The sequence below is a fragment of the Saccopteryx leptura genome, chromosome 1, assembly GCF_036850995.1.
Source record: "Saccopteryx leptura isolate mSacLep1 chromosome 1, mSacLep1_pri_phased_curated, whole genome shotgun sequence".
Taxonomy (NCBI): domain Eukaryota; kingdom Metazoa; phylum Chordata; class Mammalia; order Chiroptera; family Emballonuridae; genus Saccopteryx; species Saccopteryx leptura.
Window position 1 is genome coordinate 37,435,285 of NC_089503.1, and position 11,138 is coordinate 37,446,422.

Consider the following 11,138-nt stretch of genomic DNA (forward strand, 5'->3'; position numbering starts at 1 on the left):
TATATAAACAATCTGTAACTATATAACTTTATCTTGTAAAACAAAAATACATCTTTTGAATCTTCTGCCATTCTTTGCCTACACAAAGTACTCATTGAGAGAAGCTGATCTCTTTGGTACTCCCAGAACTGCCATTGGTGTGTCTGTGTATGTATGCATTGGCACGGTCTATGTCTCCATTCTGCTTACCCAGGCCTAAAGGAGAGGAACCAGGCACACAGGGCAGCAGCAAAGAGTTCTCACTCTCCTACCTGTGCTGCCGTGCCCAGTAAGGCAACAGCCACCTTGTAGCAAACCTGTGGTGTCCAAGTCAGCATGATAGATACACGAAAAAATAGAGCCAGGAGAAATGCCCTGGGTCCAAAGATATTAGGCAGATAGACTTCACAAGAATAGAGATTCTCCTTGAGCTGGTAAGAACAAGAGTGAGGATCATGTGCAGTTGTAGTGTTTATACAGGCTGATCTCTGGGTATGATTTCATTCTTGTTCTTCCCAACACAACTCCGAATGTTGGCAGTGCACTGGAAATGAAAACCATCGAAGTCTCTGCTTGGCCAGAATTGATTTTCTCCTCTTTATTTTTGCAGGAGAAACTTACCTTCACATCTTTTATTATTTTGTGTCTTTCTTAGGTTTATTTTTTATTTTATTTTATTTTATTTTATTTTTTGGTATTTTTCTGAAGCGGGAAACGGGGAGAGACAGTCAGACAGACTCCCGCATGCGATCCACCTGGCATGCCCACCAGGGGCGATGCTCTTCCCACCAGGGGGCGACGCTCTGCCCCTCTGGGGCGTCGCTCTGCCATGACCAGAGCCACTCTAGCGCCTGGGGCAGAGGCCAAGGAGCCATCCCCAGCGCCCGGGCCATTTTTGCTCCAATGGAGCCTTGGCTGCGGGAGGGGAAGAGAGAGACAGAGAGGAAGGAGGGGGGTGGGATGGAGAAGCAAATGGGCGCTTCTCCTATGTGCCCTGGCCGGGAATCGAACCCGGGTCCCCCGCACGCCAGGCCGATGCTCTACTGCTGAGCCAACCGGCCAGGGCCACTTGGGTTTATTTTTTTAATGGAAAGAGCTGACCATCATAAAGTTGTGGACAAACAAGGTCAGGGCCAGATTCTCGCCAAGAGAATTAAGGTACATATTGGTCACCTTAAGCACTTGAAGAGCAGAGGCAGCTTCCTCAGACTGTGAAAGAAAATGATCAAAAAAGAAAGAAACCGAAGCAGAGGTATCCGCCTTGCTTCAATGGCAGGGCTATACTGCTCTGCTCAGAGAAGCTCACTTTGCGACAAACAATGGACAGGAGCCTGAGCTTATCGCACCCACACCCTGTGAAGACGTGGCATGGTGAGTGCAAAACTATCAATGAGTAGAAGGTCTCTGTACTGATAAATATGTATCCATGGAAGAGGATATAAACACTTTCAGTCATCAGTGAGTAATGCAGCTGAAACAAGTTCTATTCAGATTATGATTCAGGTATAAGCCATGAAGAGGTCGACAGTATGAGTTGAAGATAAAAAATGAGTGCTACAGGTAATAGGAAACCATATTTACTTTAAAATGCAAAATATGAATACAAGGAACTATTAATCCCAAGAAGCTGAGGAGCCCCAAACCCATCAAGCGTTAGCCTCCCATTAACTCAGCATGGCAATGACAGGGATCATCTTTCTAACATGGAATGAAACCAAGGGTCATTTATACAATCTCTGTGCTATAAAATCTTGAGTGTCATTCTTCCTGTAAGGTTTTGGTCCTACAAAAACTCCTTGAAGCCACAAAAAACAAACCTCACAACTTGAAGCTCACAAAAAAAAAAAAAAAAAAAAAAAAAAAAAAAAACTTTCAGAATTTTGAGGACTGTTATCATCTGTATCCTTACGTTTCTCTTAAAAAAATATCTCGTGTATAGAAAATATTCTGAGCCTTTCCAATCTATTACACTCTCCAGTGGCCTCCGTGTGTTTTTTTTTTCCTATTTAATCCTTCGTTTCAATCATATTTACTGAAAACTCACCAGATGTCATGCGCGATGCTCTCACCTGCAGGGAGTAAAGTCCTTAGAAAACTGAATAGTCCCAATCTTCGTGAACCTCTACTAATGCGGGGGGTGGTGAGAGTGACTGTGCAGTGTACAGAGGAAACTGGCCTGGGAGCTCCGGCACCAGTGACTGCTAGTAACGAGAGGCACTGACAGGCGCTGAGAGCCTCAGAGGTCACGAAGGTGTGGGGCCCCTGGTGCTGGTGCTGCCGCCTGCCCAGCATCACACCTCACAGCTGCTGTCCCCACTCTCCGGACACACGCTCCAGAGGTAATGCATTGATACTGGCAGGACCTAAGGCTGGGCTGGTGTATCGGGCTGGGGTACCACGGTGGGTGAAGGTGATGTGTTACAGGCACTTTAGCGTTTCTGGAACAATCACTCTCTAGCTGTGATTACATAATCACAGACAAGGTAAGATGGAAGGCTGCACAGATCCTTCACCACAACGTAAAATGCTGCAGAAATCTTGGTTTTGAAAGCAAATAGCTTGACTGTGTAGGTCATGGTAAAACCAGAAAGGTGCACGTTCACAGAATTGGAGAGAGGGATGGTGGAGTCTGATGAATGTCCAAAATAGACATGAAGACTCATTCAAAAGAGCCTGACTTTTACTAACTTATGAGACTTTGGATGCCAAAGAGATGGCAACTGTTCTTCAGAGGAAGACATGGGAACTGAGGTGTGTTCCTGCTTTCCCTGCAAGAATGAAAGTGGTCTTGAAGTCCTCTTTTGCTATGCTTTTCTCCCATGTTAAACTTGGTATCACTCAAGGGTGTAAAACACACTGTAAAGTCATTGTATCATTCATTGAAATTTGGTAATTCTCATGATGACACCTGTTGCAAATGTTGAATCCACAGAAAATATGATAAAAAAAAATTTCAGGATTGTAAACAGCTTGTTGGAGGAATATCAATCAGTTACTTTGTTAAAACTTATTAAAAAAATGGAGCCAGATGTTTCCAAAGAGACAAAATGTGTGCGAGGATCCTGCAGGGACCAGAGATCCAACATTGCCAGCCCGCCTCCCATCCTCATGCTGGGGTGATAGACTTCTTTCTTCCCTGCGAAACAGGAGTGAAAATATTCCACTGTTAATTCCATACGAGCAATTCTCTTGTTTGCTTTCACGAAATTTTATTTTTGAAGGGAGGGGAAATGGTGACGGTGCAGGCAGACGTTAAACTCCCACCTCCCAGAACCAACGTGGATTGCAACTTAACATAGGAACAATCACCTTGAAAAACCAATTTTGATTAAACTAAGAGAAATGTATAAGCAAACATCACCGAAGCTGGTAGTAAATGCAGAGATGCAGAAAGGGCTGCCCTGCTCCGCTCCCAGGAGAGAGAGCTGGCCAGGGAGTTGATCACGGCAGGGTGAGTGTCCTGGAGAGTTGTGGGCTCTCAACCCAAGGAACAGAACCCCATTCTGGAGCCCCAGAGACTAGAAAAGGCTTACGGACAGTAGTTAGCTGAAAGAAGAGCCAGGTGACTGTTGGCGAGAGGGAGACAGAACTCTCAGACTCAGGCTCTGTCTTAAAGGGACTGCGCAGAAAACCTCGTTCACAACCACTTACCGAGGCTCCGGGACTGGGGAGTACTGAGAGGCCTGGAATTGTGAGATGAGTGTGTAGTCTAGAAGGAAGAGGGAGAGACTGTGGGGGACAGCCAACCGGACCCCTGTACTGGGTCAATCCCTATACCTAAAGTGCCCATTCTTCCTGGAAAAACCAAGCCAGCAATGGGATGCAAGTACCCCACATACAGGAGGCTCTCCTGCTCCAGACAGTGCAGAGAAACACTTAGAATCAGGAGGAGCGTCAGGGACAAAGGATTTGAGTGCTGAGGACTGGGCTACATGGCCCCCCCACCTGCTGAGTACCTTCCGAAGTGCAAGAGGGCCAGGCTGTGGTGGTCGCAGCAATTGGCCAGCACAGCATACAGGCACAGAGGCCAGCGAGGCAGCCAAGCAAACGCAGTGAGGGGCGGAGCACAGAGAGCCCTCCCGCACTCCTGTGGGGCACGGAACCCTGTGAGGCAAGGCGTCAGCTGTGCCTTTGTCAGGTGAACGCCAGGAGAGTGAGGTATCCCATATGCCCATGGGTACTGGTGACAGAGGAAGGTCCCTGCGTACCCGATCGGGGTGAAGCCAGGTGGCCCGTGCGGTGAACGCATGGGGCTGAGCCCAGAAAGGCAGCCCATAATCAGGTGCGGGGCAGAGCCTGGCGACACTCACTGCAAAGGACAGGGGAAGAGCCAGAAAACCATTCCTCACACCTGGGCGGGGCGGAGCACAAAAAGGCCAGCGGTACTTCATTGGTGGGCAGAGCCCAGAGAGGCTAGGAGTCCCCTGTGCATGAGGAGCAGTCCTAGCTGCGGCACACAAGTCCACACTGGTGCCGTGCGTGTGAGGAGGCAGTCTCAGAAGGGGGCCTGCAGAAAGACCTCACTGCAGAAATGGAGAGGGCACACACTGTGGCCAGAAGTAGATAAAAGCCAGCCTAGGAGTGCAGCCGATATTTACAACAGCATCAGAGCACAGGAGGCAGGTACAAAATCTGAATCACCTGTAGTTTCAAGAAGGTTGCTATGGACCAGTCATAAGCAGTGATACCCACCAGTCGGTGTCAGGTTCCGGTCATCAGGGAGGTCCAGGGATGGTACATCCAGTGGTGAGAAACAGAGAACATCAGCTAATGTCCTAACAACCCTAGTTAGTGTGGTATCTTAAGGAAAGGTTCCTCACACCTGACCCAACTAACATAGATCAAGGGTCCCAAATTTTTTTTTTTTTGTATTTTTTTGAAGCTTGAAACGGGGAGAGACAGTCAGACAGACTCCCGCATGCGCCTGACCAGGATCCACCCGGCACGCCCACCAGGGGGCGATGCTCTGCCCATCCGGGACGTCACTCTGTTGCGACCAGAGCCACACTAGCACCTGGGGAAGACGCCAAGGAGCCATCCCCAGCACCCGGGCCATCTTTGCTCCAATGGAGCCTCGGCTGTGGGAAGGGAAGAGAGAGACAGAGAGGAAGGAGAGTGGGAGGGGTGTAGAAGCAGATGGGCGCTTCTCCTGTGTGCCCTGGCCGTGATTCGAACCCAGGATTTCTGCACGCAAGGCCGACGCTCTACCACTGAGCCAACCGGCCAGGGCCAAGGGTCCCAAACTTTTCCACAGGAGGCCAGTTCAATGTCCCTCAGACTGTTGGAAGGCTGGACTATAAAAAGAAACTATGAACAAATCCCTATGCACAATGCACATATCTTATTTTAAAGTAAAAAAACAAGAGAGGAACAAATACAATATTACAACCTTCCGGAGTATTGACGCATGCGTCCCGCATCAGCAGAAGTAGTACTGTCTGTGAGCAATACTGTGCTTTGCAGCCCTGCCACATACAGTACTCCAGGAACACAGAATGTGGATGCATCCTGTGCTCCTGTCACTGACCACCAATGAAAGAGGTGCCCCTTATGGAAGTGCGGCGGGGGCTGGATAAATGGCCTAAGAGAACCGCATTTGGCCCACAGGCTATAGTTTGGGGACCCCTGGCATAGAAAATGCACTGTCACTAACTGCTGAAGCCATCTCAAGAAGATTTAGAAACAATACAACTGAAAGCTGGAGGCAGACAACACCAACCCTATACTCAGCTAGCTACACAAACAACACATCCAAAGGTGCAGTCTATACAGAGACAAAATGGGTAGACAGAGAAATTCAATTCATATGAATCAACAAGAGAAATCTCCAGGAAAAGAACTGAATGAAATCAAAATAACCAAGATATCAGATGCAGAGTTTAAAATAATGATTGTCAGGATGCTCAAGGATCTGGGAGCACCAATAGATAGACAAAATGAGCACCTAAACAAAGAGATGGCTGGTATCAAAAGTTACATTAAAATAAAAAAGAATCAGACACAAATGACAAACACAATATCAGAAATAGAGACTACACTAGTAGAAATTAAAAGCAGGCTGGATGAAGCAGAGTATCGAATCAGCAACTTAGAGGACAAAATAAATAAAAGCACAAAAGCAGAACAGAAAAAAGAGGCTCAAAATGTCTGAAGAAACTCTAAGACAACTCTGTGACAACATGAAGAGAAAGAACATCTGCATAATAAAGGTTCCTGAAGGAGAAGAGAAAGAACAAGAAATAGAGAACCTGATTAAAGAAACATAGCTAAAAACTTCCCTAAATTGATGCAGAAAATAGTCACACAAGTACAAGAAGTACAGAAAATCCCATTAAAGAGGACCGCAAAAAGACCTACACCAAGACACATTATAATTAAAATAATAAGTTAAGAGATAAAGATTAATAGCTGCAAGAGAAAAGCAGCCAATCACCTATAAAGTAGCCCCCATCAGGATGACATCTCTCTTCTAAACAGAAACACATGAGACCAGAAGGGAATGGCAAGAAATATACAAGATAATGCAGAACAAGAGCCTACAACCAAGACTTCTTTATCCAGCAAGGCCATCATTTAAAATTGAAGGAGAAATAAAAAGAAGATTCCCCACCCTAAAAGAAAAACTCAAGGAATTCATTACCACCAAACCAATAGTGCAAGAAACGTTATGGGAAATGTTGTAAACAGAACAAAGTGATAAACTTTTATAAAAAAGAAATGTAGATTTTAAGAATAAAATGGCAATAAAGAACTACATATCAATAATAACCTTAAATGTAAATTCATTAAATGCTCAAATCAAAAGACAAAGGATAGCTGTGTGGATAAGAAAACAGGACCCATGCATATGCTGTGTGTAAGACACCAACCTCAAAACAAAAGACACACAAAGACTAACAATAAAGGGAAAGAAAAAAATATTTCATTAAAATGGAAATGAAGAAAAAGCTGGGGTAACAATACTTATATCTGACAAAATGGACTTTAAATAAAGGTTATTGTAAGAGGTAAAAAATATCACTACATAATAATAAAAGAAGCAATCTAAAAGGAAGACATAACCATTATAAATACCTATGAACCTAATACAGGAGCACATAAATATATAAAGCACACTTTGATGGACATAAAGGGTGAGAACAACAGCAATAGTTTAATAGTAGAGGATTTCAATACCCCACTAACATCACTGGATAGATTCTCAAGAAAGAAAACTTAAAAAGAAACAGCAGACTTAAAGGACACACTAGATCAACTGGATTTAATAGATATCTTCAGAACCTATCTCCGTAAAGCAGCAGAATATACTTTCTTTTCAAGTGCTCATGGTACATTCTCTCGGATAGACCACATGTTAGGATACAAAAAGAGTCTCAATAAATTTAAGAAGATTAAACTTATAATCTTCTCGAGTCACTATGGCAGGAACCTAGAAATCAACTACAGTAAAAAAACTGAAAAACACTCCAACACTTTGAAACTAAATAGCATGTTATTAAATCATGAATAGGTTAACAACAAGATCAAGGAAGAAATAAAAAATTTCTTTGAAACAAATTAAAATGAGCATACAACTACTCAAAATTTATGGGACACAGAAAAAGCAGTCCTGAGAAGGAAATGCATAGCATTACAGGGATACCTTAAGAATCAAGATATACCGCAAATAAACAATTTAACCCCGTATCTACCATAACTACTAATAAAACAAAAAATACAGCCCAGAGCCACAAAGGAAATAAAAAGAAGAAAATAGTAAAGATCATAACTAAATTAAATGATATAAGGGCTAAAAAAAACAATACAGAGGATCAATGAAACCAAGAGCTCGTTCTTTGAAAATGTAAAAAAGATTGATGAACTTTCAACCAGACTCACCAAGAAATAGAGAAAGAGGACTCAGGTAAATAAAATTAGAAATGAGAGCGGAGAAATAAGAACTGACAGCAGAAATACAGAGGATTGTAAGAAAATACTATGAAGAGCTGTATGCCAAAAAATTAGACAACCTAGGTTAAATGGAGAAATTCCTTAAAACATATAATCTTTCAAAAATCAATCTGGAAGAATCAGAAAATCTGGCTTCACAGGAGAATTCTACCAAATATTCAAAGAGAACTAACTCCTATCCTTCTCATGCTACTTCAAAAAATTCAAGAAGAGGGAAGACTTCCAAGCTCCTTTTATGCTTTTGTGAGCATAATTCTGATTCCAAACCTAGGCAAAGCCAATACAAAGAAGAAAACTATAGGCCAATGTCCCTGATGAATCTAGATGCTAAAATTCTCAACAACATATTAGCAAATAAGATCAGGCAATACATGAAAAAAATTATATTTATATATTATATTCAAGTGTGATTTATTATGGGGGTGCGAGGCAGGTACAATATTCACAAATCACTCAATGTGATTCATCACATAAACAAAAGGAAGGAGAAAAATCACATGATCATATCAATAGATGCAGGAAAAGCATCTCTTGATATAATACAGAGAATACAGGGAACATACCTCAACATGATAAAGGCCATCTATGACAAATCTAAAGCCAACATCATACTCAATAGGCAAAAAATAAAGCAATCCCCTTAAGGTCAGGAACTAAGCCAGGGTGCCCGCTTTCACCACTATTATTCAACATAGTTCTGGAAGTCCTAGCCACAGCACTCAAACAAGAAGAAAAAATAAATCCATCAAAATTGGAAGAGAAATAGTAAAACTATCATTATTTGCTGATAATATAATACTGTAAATAGAACACCCTAAAGTCTCAGTCAAGAAACTACTGGGCCTGATAAATGAATTTAGCAAGGTGGCAGGATATAAAATTAATATGCAGAAATCAGAGGCATTTTTATACACCAACAATAAACTGTCTAAAAGAGAAATTAAGAAAACAATCCCCTTCATAATTGGAACAAAAAAATAAAGTAACTAGGAGTAAATTTAATCAAGGAAACTAAAGACTTGTTCTGGAAAATTATAAAACATTGATAAAAGGAATCAAAGAAGATACAAACAAGTGGAAGTATATATCGTGTTCATGGATAGGAACAATAAACATCATTAAAATGTTTATATTGCCCAAATCAATTTATAAATTCAATGCAATTCCTATTATAATATCAATGACATACTTCAAAGATATAGAAGAAATATTCCAAAACTTTATATGGAACCAAAATAAAATGAATCTTGAAAAAGAAGAATTCAAGTGGGTGGTATTACATTTCCTGATAACAAGTTTTACTACAGGGCCGTTGTACTCAAAAACAGCTTGACTCTGGCATAAGAACAGGCATATATAGATCAATGAAACAGAACAGAGAACCAAGAAATACACCCACACCTTTATGGACAATTGATATTTGACAAAGGAGGTTAGAGCTTACAATGGAGTAAAGACAGTCTCTTTAGCTAATGGTGTGGGGAAATTTGAATATCTACCTGCAAAAAAAAAAAAAAAAAAAAAAAAAAAAAAAAAATGAAAATAGACCATAAACTTATACTGTTCACAAAAAAAATTCAAAATTGGTAGAAGACTTAAATGTGAGTAATAAAACCATATTCATCTTGGAAGAAAATAGGCAGTAAGCTCTCTGACATGTCTCGCAGCAATGTATTTGAGAATTTATGTCCACGGGCAAGTGAAATAAAGGACAGAATGAACAAATGGGACTATATCAAACTAAAAATCTTTTGCACAGCTAAAGACAATATGAACAAAATAAACAGACAGACCACACAATGGGAGAACATACTCGACAATACGGCTGATGAAGAGTTAATAACCAAAATTTATAAAGAACTTGTAAAACTGAGTATCAGGAAGACAAACAGTCCAATCAAAACATGGGCAAAAGAAATGAATAGATACTTCTCCAATGAGGACATACAGATGGCCAATGAGGCATAAGAAAAAATGTTCAACATCACTAATCATTGGAAAAATGCAAATTTAAACCACAATAAGCCTGAACAGGCAGTGGTGCAGTGGATAGAGCGTCGGACTGGGTTGCGGAAAGACCTAGGTTCGAGACCCGAGGTCACCACTTTGAGCATGGGCTCATCTGGCTTGAGCAAAATCCTCACCATCTTGGACCCAAGGTCACTGCCTTGAGCAATGGATTACTCAGTCTCCTGAAGGCCTGTTTTCAAGGCACATATGAGAAAGCAATCAATTAACAACTACGGTGTGGCAATGAAAAACTGATGATGGATGCTTCTCATCGCTCTGTGTTCCTGTCTGTCTGTCCCTATCTATCCCTCTCTCTGACTCTCTCTGTCCCTGTAAAAAACAACAACAACAAAAAAAACAACAACCAAAAACAAAACGACAATCAGATACCACCTCACACCATTCAGAATGGCGCTCATTAACAAAACAACACATAATCAGTGCTGTCCAGGGTGTGGAGAGAAGGGAACCCTCCTGCACTGCTGGTGAGAATGCAGACTGGTGCAACCACTGTGGAAACAGTATGGAGAGTCTTCAAAAATTAAAAATAAAACTGCCTCGTGACCCAGGCATCCCACTTTGAGGAATATTTCCTAAGAACACTAGATCACTGAATCAAAGAAGAAATGCACCCCCATGTTTATGGCAGCATGGTTTACAATAGCCAAGATCTGGAAACAGCCCAAGTGTCCCTCAGTGGACGAGTGGATTAAAAAGTTGTGATACATATACACAATGAAATACTATGCAGCCATAAAAATGTGGAAAATCTTACTTTTTTGTGACAATATGGATGGACCTGGAAACTATAATGTTAAGGGAAATAAGCCAGTCAGAGAAAGAAAAATTTCAAAAGACCTCACTCATTTGAGAATTCCAAGGAACAATGTGAACTGAGAAACGGAATTGAGCCATAGGCAGGATCAAAGGGACCAGAGGGAAAGCAGACAATGGGGGAAAAAAATGAGAGGATGGGATCAGAGAAGGGAAAGAGATTGGTGAAATTATATATACAGAAAACTGCGTTATAGAGAGCAGAAAAGCAAATCCTGGAGAAAAAGGGGGAGGGCGTTGGTGCGAGCGGGGATGGAGCAAAGGCAATGTTGAGGTGAACATGGGGGTGGGGGGATGTATTTGGCGACACTAGAATCTGTTAAAAAAAAAGAAATTTAAATCAATAAAAAAACTAAGTAAAATTT

The 11,138-nt window shown here is 41.8% G+C and overlaps 1 non-coding gene and 1 pseudogene across 1 annotated transcript; one reads left to right on the forward strand and one right to left on the reverse strand.

Annotated features, from left to right (window-relative positions):
* Nucleotides 1–11,138, forward strand: part of LOC136392175 (rho GTPase-activating protein 20-like) — a 70,602-nt pseudogene that overhangs the window by 6,704 nt on the left and 52,760 nt on the right.
* On the reverse strand, nucleotides 5,134–5,209 carry TRNAA-UGC (transfer RNA alanine (anticodon UGC)). The gene has a single exon. It is a non-coding gene; the product is annotated as a tRNA-Ala (tRNA).